This window comes from Nesoenas mayeri (genome assembly GCF_963082525.1).
Source record: "Nesoenas mayeri genome assembly, chromosome: 4".
Classification (NCBI taxonomy): Eukaryota; Metazoa; Chordata; class Aves; order Columbiformes; family Columbidae; genus Nesoenas; species Nesoenas mayeri.
Genome location: NC_137540.1, coordinates 21,342,871 through 21,358,236, shown reverse-complemented (window position 1 = coordinate 21,358,236; position 15,366 = coordinate 21,342,871). Strand labels below are relative to the sequence as shown.

At 37.0% G+C, this 15,366-nt stretch overlaps 1 protein-coding gene across 1 annotated transcript in view; it reads left to right on the top strand.

Moving 5' to 3' along the window:
* TTC29 (tetratricopeptide repeat domain 29) overlaps positions 1 to 15,366 on the top strand; it is a gene marked incomplete at both ends in the record, with an annotated part of 178,700 nt that overhangs the window by 142,511 nt on the left and 20,823 nt on the right. The gene's annotated exons all lie outside the window — the stretch shown is intronic.

Here is a 15,366-nt window from a genome sequence, read left to right as displayed (position 1 = left end):
ATATAAAATAAGTGGTTAACAGCCTGGTAATTGAAGATGTTAGGGGCTTAACAGGAGCCAGGGCAGCAGAGGCAACACTGGAAGCAACTAAGAATTGTGGAATAAGGACATTGATTGGCATGCCAAAGAGAGAACAAATTAGCACTCTGTTTAGAGTTCCAGTAAGGGTAACAGGGCAGTTCTTTCTCAATGATAATGTGTTTCTTTATCAATGACTATATATATTTATGATTTTTGCCTTAATAAGTTAATATCCAGCACAGTCACAATCAGATTTTGTTGGCCGGCAGAGTTAATTGGGTGCGTGTCTCCTGCGAGGGATAGTAAGTTTCTAGACCTGTAGGGAAGATGCCAAGAATTCCAGAGGAGATGGTCAAAGAAGAATGCAATGTCAAGCAATTTTATATGCATTTCATCTGAGGATCATTAGCTGTAGCTGATGTAAATTGGAAGCCAACAGAAATCAGCAACGACAACAGGAAAAAAAAAAAAAAGAGAAAAAAAAGGGGCCCTGAAGAGATAGGATGATCTTTGTATCTTCAACATGTATTTTACTTCTTACACCTAAAGAAGTTTTCTATTCAACTTTTATATATTGCTTTCTCCAGACTGTTGCAATACTCATTTATATCCTGAAATGATGTGTGCCCCATTAAGCTTGAGCTTCATGCTGCTCTTTAACAGGACTTCAGGGATAAAAAGAGTATGATTAGAAAAGACTTTTATGTCCTGGCAAGCGTGGTACCAGAAACAAGTTTTACCTGCTGAGATTCTCTTCCTTCAGCATTTCTGCCTAGTTTACCCTCTGTTACTTTTGGTACTGTGGTTTTCATTTCAGTTCCACTTAACTCCAGGAACCCTGTGGCTACTGCATATTTAGCAGCTCTTCCAGTTCAGTATCATTCTTCTCATTAGTGCACCAAGCTTACTCTCAGGATACCCAGATTACATCCAGGAAAACATAGTGTCACACTGTCAGCACAATCTGTAACATTCTTCATGCTTTGTGTGCCAAATCTCTATCTAGTACTGGCATTACATTTTTAATATCTGTGTCTGGCAAAACATGACCTGGCACCAGTTCAATATCCGGATTCACCAGCTTTGAGGTTCAGGTATAGCCTTTATCCTACCTTCCAGCAGAATGCCTGTGTATCCTATAATGAACTCATCACTTTGGAAATTCCTGCTGTGATAATAGAACAGTATTTCTAGCTCTTTCAAACAGCTCAACTTCGATCGTCTACTAGATTTTTCTCAGTCTTTTTTGAGGATAAAGCAGCTAAAGACAAGAAACAATGGTAGTTCCTGATCCGCAGGGGAGTTTAATGAAGGGAAGAAGGAAGATAATACATTTTTATTTCTAGCTATTCTGACTGGTTAATTTTGCTGTGACAAAATAAATAAGAGTAGTTTCTGTATTCTTAGACAAAAGAAATACTTAGTCTAGTGGAGGAACAATGACATTTAAATTCAAGTGTTGCCAGATACCTTATGTCTTTCAACCAAAGCTTATCTTCTAAATTAATCATTTCAATAACCAGGCAGGAAGAAGCATTAATTACTCAATTTACCTCAACATTATTACTAAAATGGACGCTTTGACCAAAGTTGTCATAGACAAAAGGGATGGAATTGTCAGAAAACAGTATTTATAAATGCAAAGGAGAATGTGTTTCTATCTGCTGCATTTGACTCAGTCACCTGACTTCACTTACAAGAGAGTTATTTATGCTGTTGTGAGATGCCACTGCAAGAACAAATACATTTTTATTGATCTTCTTACATTTAGCTAAACGTATAAAAAATTATTATCGGCAGAGTCAGTAAGCAAAAAGGCTTGTGACTTCATGTGAAAGGCTAAAGAGGAACTCACAGCATGAGTAACACTGTCTGATGAGAAAATATTTCACAGGTCTTTCGATAAATAATCTCCTGACTTGCCACCTTCTAGAAGGGAGACTAATAATTAAAGGTGCTGAAGGCAGGGAAATTTTGGATTGGATTTTGGGTAGTGATTACATGAAATGCTGACCAGGAATTATGTTTTCTGTAAGTCTGGTGATTCTCTGTCCAGGTCATTGCAGCTGGCAGGGCTGTGCCTCAGCAGGAGACCTTGGATGCTTGAAATCATCTCAACGCTTTTAAGAGTAGATTGTAAAGGTGTTATTTTCATCATACTAAAAAGTCTTCAGCTGTTTTCTTGAGAAATGTTATATGCTTTTGACCATAATTTAGTTCTACATTTCTTGACTTTGGAGAACTTCTTAAAATTGACATATTTTACTGTAGGTTTTCTGTGTTTGTTTTGGTTTGGGGTTTGGGGGAGTATTTTTGGTGTTGTTTTGGTTTTTTACTAATAGCTACAAATGCAGCATATATTATTGTTGTACCTATATCATTAATTGTGAAGTCTTATTATAAATTGAATTGTCTTGTACCATCAGCTTTAGCATGTTCAGGACTATTTCTAGCATTCCATAGCTGAGCAGCCTTCAATGTGATTTAAAATGCATGTGCCAGCTAAAACTAGAGCTTGGAAAATAAACTCTAATGAGCTTTTGTTCTTACTCCCTAATATGTAGTCCCTCAATATTCTTTTTCCAGCTCCCGCTCATAGATGTTACAATGATGCATTCCATAATGTGAACGGCTCCTTTTTGTTGTGTAAAAAGTCAAATTGTAATTCTACCAATTTACATTTAAAAAATATCTTTAAGGTGTCTTATAGTCGTTTTCTTGTAAAAGATGTGTCTAGCACAAAATTGTTAATGTGTTGAAGAAAAGAGATCTTCCCAGGTGCATTTTAGATTAGGCTTGCATGTGACTTTGTCATTCATTAATAAAAGGATTATCCCTAAGAAATGGTAAAGTCAGAAGTGAGATATGAGATCAAAGATTACACTAAACAAATTCTATTAACATTTCTCTACTGTAACTTGCCACAGCCATGTAATTTATGGGCCATTTTGGTAATAGTGTCCAACAGTAGAACAGTCTGCTACGTAACGTGATAAACTGCTTTTTTACTGTCTTTTCTTTCTGAAGTACACTAATTCCAGGAAAACTTCTAACATTGCATATCTCATCTTTCCTCCATTAATAAATTATGTTAGTTACCTCAAATGCATGCTAATAAAACTGTTCTACCTTGGCACTGTACCCAAAATGCTTGACTGTACTTCAGCAAATCAAAACCAGTTTTCATCAGGAAGGTGCATTATAAATTATACTTTGTATTTGCCCAGTAAATATTCATCAGTGGTAGCAGATTTTTTGATCTGAGAATATTTAAGAGAAAGAAAAGATACGGTGCCGTGATCAAAACTACAAAAATAGCAAGTCTTTGTACCTTACACAGATGTCCATCCTTAAAATAGTTCTTATATGATGTCAGTGGAAAGGCAGAGGCTCGTGTTAGAAGGTTCCTTTCACTGCTTATTTATCTAAAGCTCTGTCATAGATTTTGGCAAATCATGATACTGATGTGAGACTGCCGGAATTGTGCACATGCTCTCTCAGAGCCCCTGTTTGTGTGTCTGTTATATTGTTTGACTCATTTATTACTTAATAAATTCTATTCTGCAGTTAACATGTACAGAAGGCAAATATATAGGCTTGTCTGGTGACTGAAATTATCATGCAGTCTTAATATTTTCTTTTAATGTTCCTCCTTGATAGTACATTAGTGGGTTTTGTAACTAACTTGTTGAGTAATGATAATTAAAGGTAGATGTTGTCAGTGCTGAGGTAGCTAGACTGAATTGGAACAGGCCAAATGATAGTTCTCTTCCCAATCGCTGTGACTTATACAAACTGAGAGGTTATTCAATTTTCAGAATGTATTGTTAATATGACCAAAAATAATGAGAAATAGAAAAGCTTTTAGAGACAGATTTTTGTATTTTCTCAGCAAATACAACTGAACATGAAAGAAGGGAATTATACACTTGTTCACACTGTTAAATAAAAACACTGATTTTTAAATTATGGAAAGAGTATATGTGACCAAGCACAGGCTCCAAGGCTGTCCCTGTGCCAGAGGCACAAAGGCTCACTTCTTAATAAGCATGTTTAAAAGTAGCTCAAATGCTTCAGTGTCTCCTATTGAGATTCACAGGATGGCTTCTGCACATTTTTGTGGGGTTTATCAAATAGGATAATTTGCTCACTTTCGGGAAGGAAAAAAACCCAAAAAAGTGTAGTTAGAAATGCCGAAGTGTATACATTTAGGAAAAGTATCAGAAAAAAGAAATAGTGATGGCTAAGTCATTATCTTTTTCTCTTTGAAATTTTCTAAGCTTGTATTGCCTCTTCTTATTTACATAACCTAGCACTCATCAATTGCTGAATTTTAGCTTATCTCACTTTCAATTTTAAAAAATCTCAGTCATTTTTTGTACTAGTGCACCTTTGAAATTAATGCAAAATACCTTTAAGTAAGCGCTGGAAAACAGCGTGCTTACATGTAGGTGTTGATTACATGGAACAGGTGTGTTTCAGAAAATCAGCTTATGTGGTTCATGTGTCTTATTTATTGTTAACTGGTGGTTGGTTATAAGTATCTGACTATGTTTGCTTAATGATATGCTCTGATATTTTTAGAAAGTGAGAGTGATTATTGCTTGGACTGCAGAAAGAATCAGTTGTGAAGAGAAGAACTGAGGGTGACAGGGAAGTTATTTAGCACATTGTGATCAGTGGCTGGCCACACCAGATTCCCAATGAAGAGTCTGAGAATGCAGTTTGAACATCTGTGTCAGTTTTGTTTGGAGTGCAGTAGCTTCTCTTTTCTGCTGATGGCTAAAGTTTGTCTGAAAAAAAAACAAGGGAATGCTGATATTCAGTGCTCTTATGCTTTGTACAAATGCACTATCCTATTTTTTCAGCTATTATTTCTTTCTAAATACTGCCTTAAATAACTGGAAATTGCTAGACAGGATCAGATCTAGGCCAGGTCTGTGGATTGGCAGTACCAGATTGGAGAGAAGGTTTTGTAGAATATTTTAATGTTTAACCATGGAACAATGTGTTAGGAGAAGTTTCTTCATAGTCTTTGCCAAAAGTTGGCAGTTCTTGTATGTCTAAGTGGTATTATGACTTCCTAAATTATCGTTCTGTCTAATGCGATTGTGAGTGTTCTTGTCATCTACAGTTATATGAAAACATCTTAACCAGAGGAGAATTTGGATCTCATTTAGATTTTTCTGCCATCTGATACTTTCAATGGAAACGTCTAAATCTCACCATGCATTTGCTTTAGACACATCCCATGCTAAACAGTGCTGGCATCCTGCTGTGTTTTCTGAGACAGGCTTTCTAGATCAGCAGAAAATGGTTCCCTAAATAAGGCAAATTGCTCTTTCTTGTGGAAAAGAAATGTTGGAAGTGGTGTTCAAACTACGGTACATTGTCAGACCCTTTAGTGTAGCTTTATGCACTGAAGTAGCGTAGCTTTACACATGGCACTGTCAGTACTTCTACCAAAAGTGGATTTCCATACCAGTTTAAAAAGTAAAATTCTTGGGGCAGAAGCTCAGTCCTGCTCTGATCTCGTAGGATGTGGGTTTTATACTCTCATTCTCAAAAGGGAAATTGATCTTCAGAAAGAACCAAAGAGCAGACTTTCATGTTTTTGTTTAATATTGAGGGGGTTGTTATCACTTTTAAACTTTATCAAGAACCTTTTATTGGAGCTGTCTGCAAACATGGCCGCTGAGAGAGATTGACCTGAAGTCAACATGAAAACCGTTCTCTACTGCAAACCCTTCCTTACCAAAAGCTCCCCAACAATCTTTGGATGCAGAAAATCAAAGTCGAGACAGAGAAACTGTATTCAGTGCATATTTTCTGTAACAGAACCCTTAGGTCATCTCAGGAGTCACAGTCAGTGTATCAAACACCTTCTTTTTCCTTAGTTTCCCAAGCCGGCTTTCTTCTCTGCATCGTTGAGGGTTTTTTTTTTTCTGAGGCGCCTTCCCCTGTCTAGACATATTGTTTTATGTTTCTCTTATGTTTAACAAATTGCTGTTTTTATTAAGACTCTGTGGTCTAAAGATAGTCAAGACTGAAATTATTTACCTCTAGAATGAGCCAATCTATTTTTAAAAAGTGAAGTGTCATACGTCCTCAATTAATGTGTTTATGAAACTATACTTCTTTTGCCCCCAAATACACCTTTTTTTTTTCTTTCTGTAATCATCAGGAATATTTTGTGATTTTTCTGAATGGTTTCTTTTTGTTTTCTTCCTTCACTGTCTTTTCTGTGCCCTACGTCTCTTCTGTTGTCTCTCCTGTTCTTCCCCTTGAAATTGCAAGTTATTCTCTCTCCCTTTTTGGCCACACACCTTCATTCCAAATCACAATTTCATGTATGTTTTCATAGTAGCTAGTATGTAGCTAGCATGTCAATCTATACCTCACTAGGTAAATATTTTGTCCTTATGGTAGAACCAATATGGGTTTTTTAAGAGTAGTGTTTCCATTTTTTCACATTTACCATGTTGGCACTGTTCCTCATGCTCTGTGTTTTCTATGTTGTTGTGATCAGAGAATACACTGGAAAGAATGACACTTCATATTGGGTATCTTGGTAAGCCAGTTAATAGAAAATTGTGAAGTATCAACGTAGCATTTAAAGAGATCTTAATCACCTGTGTGAATGGATTGACTAAGTTGAAGTGTACAACCACATTAATTAGTCTGAAGACCCAAATGCATACTTAAGTAGATGACCATGCCCTTAGGCTCATACAGTTGTTTGTACTCACTCAGTTAAGCATTCAATTTTATCTGTAATACAGAATATTCCCATTTAAGGGTTCATCCAAGTCTTGCCATGGAGCCAAGTAACTGTACAGTATTTTCCATAGTGTGTCATACAGGTACATGATTTTGAACATGTAGCTACTACCCTGTAATAGTGACATTAATAAGTATCAGATGAGGTAATTGATTGGGGAGGGCAATTTGAAATTGTTCTGAATCAAATTTTTTTCATATTTTTTCCACAGTTGCTACAGTATTTTGGTACAATTCCTTTTCCTGAAAACTCTGGCATATTTTTTTTTAACTTTTGAGGTCTAGTTGCTACGAATGTTTGTCAAATGCACTGTAGCTGATGACAGCTCCTGTGAGGAATAAACCTTCTGCAGCAGTTTTTGAAATGGGAACTGCAAGTGCCCAGCACCTTTCACATCTAAACCTTGCGATTATTTGTGTGCTAATCATAATGTCCGTGAAAGCTGATGCTCAAACCATGGGGTTTTTTTTGTGAAAGTGTTTTTCATACTGCCTGATATTTACAGATCACATGTACATAGATATTCAGCTGATTGTGTCTATGCATCTCAACCGGGCATCTAAGTCATAGTGCTGTGCCTTCAACTCATTGCTGATGTAAAATTGAACCTGAAAAAGGGAAGATGAGTATGGCATATAGTAGTCTTGCTCAGCTCATGGTGTGCACCCAAGGAATTTGAGGAACAGAAACTTTAGATCATGCCGTAGTAGCTGGTGTCAAAGAAAATCAGAATGTTATAGATGGTAGGAATGAGGAGGGCAGAGGCATGCATACTGCGTGGAGTTGGTACTTCTGGGATATCCACTGACTTCTTACCGTGGGTGCAGCACTTGTAGCCCTCCATTTATTTCTATGCTTTTTTTTTCTCCTGGTAGAAAATGTGACTTCAGGATGCTGTGGAGCCCAGTCCTTTGGCTCCAGTACCTTTCAATCTGCTGAACAGCATCTTGAGATGTATAATTCCCCAAGAGTGAGTTTATCCTCACTTGTACCTTTAGCTCAATTTTGAGAATAATATAAAAGAAAATTATTTTTTATTTTGTCGAGATTCATACAAGTACACACACTTATGCTGCAGTAAGAACAGAATTGAGATGAAACATTGACGATTTTAAGCATTAGGGAATCAACTGATATATTAGAGGATAACTGGGTTTGTGTCCTTGTCATCTCTCATATATCTTGAAATGGCTCACTGTTTACATGAGGGAAAGCAACACTGCAGTTGCTGTATTAAAGTTGTTAATAATGGCTGCAACAAGTTAGCTGTGATTACCAGAAAAAGATGGTATAAGCTAATGATTTTGAAATTTGATTTAGATAAATTTGATTTTGTTTTGGTTCAAAATAAAATATTTCTTTTCCTCGCATACTTTGCTAAGTTTTTAATGATTGTACTGCAATGATGTTAGCTGTTTGGAAGGCAAATGTGCATGTGGAGTATATGTACATGTACATGTACATGCAGAGAAAGAAACTGCATGGCAAAGAGAGTTCCCATTTCCATGTTGCAAATATGCTAAAATTATGGGCCGAATATTGCTTTTTGTTATCCCCATAAATCTTGTTGATTGAGGAGTGGGAAGAAGGGTGTATCGCAGAAGTGTAACTATGAGCAGAATTTGTCCCTTTTATCTGAGATGCATTATGAAAAACTTCTAGGTAAGCAGAGGTTCAAGTAATTGGGGGTATTGCTAGGTATGATATTCGTGCTGGGAAACATAACTGAGATAGGTGGAAGGTTCAGAATGAAGGCATTGTAATAAATAGATGTTATTATCTTTTGTATTTCTGAAGAACAATGCTTGAGCATTTGTGTTGAGAAGCACTGGCATATGTATTACTCACTAATCATAGGTGTAGTATGTTTAAGGAATGATCATGAAACTAAAATCTGGAAGATGCACAGAGCTCTAATACATCCATAGGAAAATATGGGGTTAAAGTGGACTATATTTTAAGCAGTGTTCAGTTGACTTGCTGTGTGGGGAGAGACTGAGCAGTCCTGGCTAATGACTTGTAGGTACTGAATCCTCAGGTCTCTCAGGTGGTTTCACTCGACCAGTTTCAGCAGAATGATGAAAAGGTTGAGATAAAATAAACTGACAGTTGCTACTCATGGCAGGCAGCAAGCTGTACCCTGGCAGATGAGACCCTGGGAGCCCTCTTTTTTAAACAAAGGCTTTCACTGCAGTGAGCAATGAACTCCACACAAAAAGGGAAAAGGAGAGAGAGATTGGCAGCTGGTGACCGACAGGAGGAGGGAAAGGAGGGAAACTGAGAAACACAGCAATTGTTGGCTAATTAGAAGCCATTCCCACCTACTTAATACCGACCCATTAAGCAGAAAACACTTTTCATCTTACTCTCGCTGCTATACATGACATTATACTCCAATCAATACCCTCCCACTGGCTGCCCCAGTGCCCACAAATGAATACACTGCAGTTCAAGAATGCAGTAATTGAGCTGGGGCAGTGAAACTGCAGCTCTCACAGTCAAGATCTTTCTCTGAAGATACTAATGTAGGGTTTGTGATGCTTGGATAAAGAAGTCAAATCCCTCTATTGACAGCTGTCAACAATTGGCAAATGGACAAAGTCAACAATGAAGTCATTTTAACCTTTGATTGAAGAGAAAATAAGTGTTTATTTTCAGACTATTTTTTCCCAATTGAGTAAGAGATCTAGGGGCTTTGCACCCAGATGTTTAGATTTTCCAGGGTATTTTGAACTCTGATCCTCAGTTACACCTACAGAATATATAGATATATGCACATCATTATATACACACAACAATACATCCCACAGGCTTCTCTGTTTTCTAGGAGGTTTTGAGGTAGCCCTAAGCTTTTAAGAGGATTTACAGCTGCTTTTTGTTTGTTTGTTTTTTTGTTTTGGCTTTTTTTTCTTTAAATTTCATTTTAAGTCCTACTATGATTTTTAGGGTGTTTCTTAAAATGCAGTTTGGACTGTCTCAACAGATACATTGTGCATCAGATCCAGGATCCTACTTTTTGACCATTAGGATCTTAACATTTAAGTTCTACATTTAGATTCTTGCAGCTATTTTTTTTTTTTTTTTCAAATTAAATCCCTCATTCCCTGAGCCATCTGTGCACAGTCTGCAGCATAAAGTAATACTGTGTGGACTGCAGTAGAATTCCTTCTTCATACCAGTTTTGTCACCACAGAATCAAAACAGCAGGACACTGTGGCTCTCCTGTCTTGGTAAGAGTGAAGAAGACATCAGCGTGAGTCCTCTAGAAGTGCTGAAAGGAGATTCCAATGCAGTACATGGTATTTCTCCATCTCTTTCAATTCCAGACTGAACTGACTACCAACTCAGAAACTTAGATTCCTTACAGTGCAAGTCTGAAACCATCTTTTTGATGCAGGTAAATTGTGTGTACTGTGACATTCGACATTTGTAGAAAGAGACCACCATGTGCTATTCATTGTCACAATAATATTGTGGCATTTGCAGTGTAGTATTTCTTCAGATGGTGTTTGCTAAAGTACTTCTTACGCACATAACTGTAAAATGTGCTGTTAACTTGCCCGGCTGAGCCTTGAACCCTTGAGTTAGATAACAGATATGTGCAATAGCTTAACCCCTTAGCTGGGGCTGGACCATTTAACAGCTGATCTGTATCTGAGTAAGAACAGTTAAAGCTGAGTATAGTCAATAAGGCTGATACAGTAGAAAATATTTTGTATCCTTTGAAATTGTAAGCCAAGTAACAACAAACCGCTACTTTGTTGCCTTTTGCCAGTTGTATGGTAATATTTCCCTGTAATGATAGTTACACTAATAAGCTTAATTTGTTTTCATATATTGTAAAGCACCTTTCAGCCACCCTTTTTGTGTGTGCTCCCTGGGTTTCTTTTGATACATGTTAATGGCAATCTTAGAAAAATATTTGTCCTCAATGTGGTCTCTAAATGGGAAAGAATTGTCTTCTGATGGAGAAAGCTGGAATCTTTACCATTTATGAGGATGTAAATACCCAGGACATGGGAGTTGGATATGATAAGGCAGTGGGACAGAGGTTTTAATTCCTTAGAGATACTTGGATAGGACAATCAAAGCTAAGTTCAGTTTCCACATAGATGCAATCTGCTTTTTAAACTGTAAACTAGGAGACTTTGATTCATTTGAACACAGAGGTGTAAAAGCTCAGTTGTAACTTTGACTAGATGCCAGTTAGAAGAATCAGAAGCAGGCTAGGGAAAACACAAAGAGCAGTTGGCAGTCCTTCTGTTTCCCAGTGCCAAAGCCTGTGGGGTTAATTTGAAGATACTCAAATCACCTTGGCAACATCATCTCTAGTATTTTCCAGAACTGTGTAATTTAATGAGGTAGGACAATAAACATAGGATCATAGAAACACAGTAATGGAAGGGACTTTAAGAAGTCATCTTCTGCTCCAAGGTAGGAGAAACTGTATTTATGTCATTTCTAAGAGAAGTTTGTCTTGCCCGTTCTTAAAAATGGGCAATGGGCAATGTCTTGCAATGGACCTTCCACAGCATCCATGGACATCTGTTCTAAAGGGTAAAATGATGCAGAAAAAGGAAAAAAGCTAGAAGGTTTTTCTTTTATGTCTAAAGGCGAATGAGGTGAGGTGCCTGTAGTTCAAACTCCGTATCTGTTCTTTCCATTAAGGACTTTGAATTCATTCTTTCTATTTTTGCAGTAACATTGGAGAAATGAATTATCTGACACAAGCTGGAAGAAAATTTTACAGTGTTTTCTGAAAATAATACTTATGAGGATTGCTTAATCTAAGTATTGATTAGATATGATGGAATGTAGTCCCTGCTTATGAGCATAATTGGTGGAAGGAGGTAGAAAGAAGATGCAAGGGTCCTGTTTCCTTTTTATGTATTTTCCAATTATATTGTCCAGGAAGATTAGTCCATATCACTCATCTGAGCACAGTAGGTTGGTATCTGCTCCAGAAGGGCAGGAAGAAAAAGGGCTTCAGCAGCAGAGGGAAGGGTTGCTGCTTGTTCTTAAATGGTCTCTCTAAGTGCTGGGAAGCTTTGTTATTCAAAGTCTCTTACATAATTCAGGACTCTTACATAAATTTCTAAAGCAGGAAAGCAGCTAAATTTCTGAATTCCTTTTATTGAGTTAATCTATTCATACTTCAATGCTAACTAGAGATGCAGCTGAACTCAAATGAAATGTTTTAGATCCTTATTTATGATTGAGGATGTTTTTTCTAGAAACCCAGACGTGAGATCTGAACAGTCTCTATATCCATTCTAGACTGTATGTTTTGATACTTCAAATAACAGAATCAGATATTTCTCCAGGTTCAGAGTTCAATAATTGGATCCATGTCCTCAAATAAATAAAATTACAGTACTGACATGTGCCATCACAATTCTCAGTTCTCATAAAGCTGTACTGAGTCCCGTTTTGCCAATCTTTTGTAAAGAGAAATCAAAATATTTACAACCCAAATGACTCATCTTTTGAGCCTTTATAAAATGCTTTTATTTCCTTTTCATCAATTATTTTTTATCCTCCCATGGCAGCTTAAGGCTTTTTTGCCTTTTATTTATCTTGGAACCCCTTCTAATAGTCTTATCTGCAGTAGTTCCCTAGCTCCAGGTTCTCAAGTCAACTTATCTAAATGTCACTTCTCTTTCTATCCTAAAATTTAAACATAGCTGCCTCCATTTAGTAAGAGCTTCCTACAGAGAAGCTTCTACCTAAGTTAAAGTCTGGCAAGGCTATTATTTGCATAGGATTCATTCATGAAAAAAGTCCAAGGCTATATTTGTCTTCTGCAGAAGATATAGCTAAAGGAAGAGAGTACAAAAAGCATTCATCTTCAAATAGATCAAATGATCAATAAAATGCACTCACATTCCATCCAGCAAGCATTCAGCTCAGGGAGACACTGCTTCAGGAAAATTACTTCATCGGTGTTGAACAGAAAGAGTATCCTGTGGAAGCAGTTATGGCCAGGCAGTTAGCTGGTTTTCCATACATTCTTTCACTCCATGTGAAACAAAGGTGGGTTTGATTTTCTTCTACCAATTTCGGTTATCTCACTCTGCTGTGAATGCTCCAGACTGATAGATGTACCTTCTCTTGAGAAAAAGGATGTTTCTTTCCTCTGCTCACATGTACATTAAGCACTGCAGAGACACACGCTGGTTTGGTTTTTGTATGGTGAGAAGCTGCTGTGTTTGGGAGTGTTTGAGAGAGGTGTGTTCCTAATGGAAAGAAAAAACTTGTCTATGAACATTGCCTACTGTCAGACTTAAAATGAGATGTTGTCCATTCCTGATTTCCATAAACTTCAGCTTTGTGTTCCAGTTCTAATAATCATTGACTGTTCAGTGCCTTGCTAGCTGTAAATGTTTTCAAGTATTTGTCTCTGAGGATGCATGTGTGGGACCTGCTAATGTGCAACATAAACATGTAGTTACAGGGAAAGCATTTTGTCCTGACTTTGTAATTTCTGTGTACACAGAACTTTGTGGTCTAGATAGTAAAGAGGCTGTTGCATTTTATTTAGACTGGACTGGGGTTCGCTATGAGCCTGAGAATCTCGGTGGCCATGGATAGAACAAGGGTTTAAAAGTTTCTGAAGTAATTATTGCTTAGAAGACTGAGGGATTGTGCTCTACAGCTTCATGGAAACTGATGAAAAAACTTTCCCTCCATCAGCGTAGTTTTAGTTGTGATTGTGAGATGTCAGTGGTTGATAGATGTTTGGTTGGTGCAAGAGTCAAGTGAAACTTTATTTTTTTATTTAATATTTTAAATTACAGTTTTCATTTTAAAATGGATTATTCATTCCCCCTGCCAACTCAATTTGGGTTTTCATTAATCCAAACTCTTCTTTCCCTTTTTCAAAGCCACCTGCATTTGGTGCAGATCTCCAGGCTGTACCTTCAGACTGCACCAAAAAAAACTCTAAAAAAATAATAAAAATTGCAGTTGTCTATGTGGGAATCTGACTGTTTTTTATATCTACTTGAGACCCATCACATTCTTTCATGTTTGCTTTGCTATATATAATTTTATTTCTCTAGTTTGATATTTCAGCCAGCTTTTTCTATGCTAAAAGTAAGATTAACAAATCATTATTAGTCATTATTATCACCTAAAGAAATGGCCCTTAAAACAATCTTGAATTAAGTCACAGTGGCTCAGTCTCAAGAGCTGCCTGGAAGGGCTGGGTTTAGGGGCTGAGGGTGCGTGTCTCTGCATGGTGTACCTCCAACAGGGTACTCCTCCGTATCTGCACAGTATGAGACAGAAGTGAGCAGCACTCCCCTGTTGCAAATTCACTCATTCTTCCTTGTTTTTCCTGTCATATTAGCCATGCTGTAAGCAGAAATACTTGAAACTACAAAGTGTGGTTTTTTAAAATCAGTTTTAACTGAAAGTACAGTCACTAATGGTAATCTTTTATGTAGCACGTCACTACACGGGAAGTGGGAATGCTTCTGAACCTTCAACAGCAATCTTTCTGTAAATTTCAGGTTCTCTTAAGTTTAACCTTAATGTAATTCAGAATTTTCTGGCTGTATTATGCTCAGAGGGGGAATAATTTCCGTTGTCATGTAAATGTTTTTATGCACAAATTCCTGATATGCACTCAGCCTTGATTACACCAAGTGCAGTTGTGTACATGATTGATTGCAAACTTGCACTTGAAAATTTGGTCTATCTTGATAACCGGAGAAAACAATGAGATAGTTTAAGACCTTACATGTATTTATGACCAATGCATGGTACCCTTTTGAAAGTCACCATTTTTGTTAATCATTGTGAAAAATAAGAGCTTTAATAGAAAAATGTTTCTTAGTTAACATAATACTGTCTTGGAGACCAAAGTCTAAGAGTTTTAACATATGACAGTATTGTTCTGAGGGAAATTTTGGTACTTTAAATCAATACTTCATGTAATTTAGACAGAAAAAAAAAATAGCTTAATGCTGTTCTTGACCCTAATTAAATGAAATTGGTATTCTTTCACACAGAGGCTTTATTTAGCAGCAGTGAGGTATGAGGATGTGAAATATGAGAAAATAAGAAATAAGTTGAGGAACAACATAAATGAGCATGAGCGTTTACAAGTAGCTTTGTCTTACCTAAATGACACTTAAAGCACTGTTAATTTTCATTCAGGAGTCACTCTGCATCATTACATTAGAAATATTTTGTATTCAGAAATTGTGTTTGAGCAAGAACCACAGGTTATCAAATTAGAATATACACCTCTTTTCCTCAAAACTGAGGGAGCATGCCTTTTGACTCCACTTCCCCTATGACACAGAAGTGTAGGATACATTTTTCTTTGAAGTTTTTATGAGCTTCATGGCAGAGTCCAGCATGTATAAATTGGGGCACTTACTATAGGCAGGGGTAAGAAAATCTTACTTTTCATTTTTGTGCACCAGTACTATCCTAGTGCTATGCAGGATGCACTTGCAAAAGAATGCTCCTTTCTAGCATTTCACATCAAGACACCAGCACATAAGTGGTATTTTTAATACCCTTCTTATGACCATCTATGGTGGTTTGGTTTG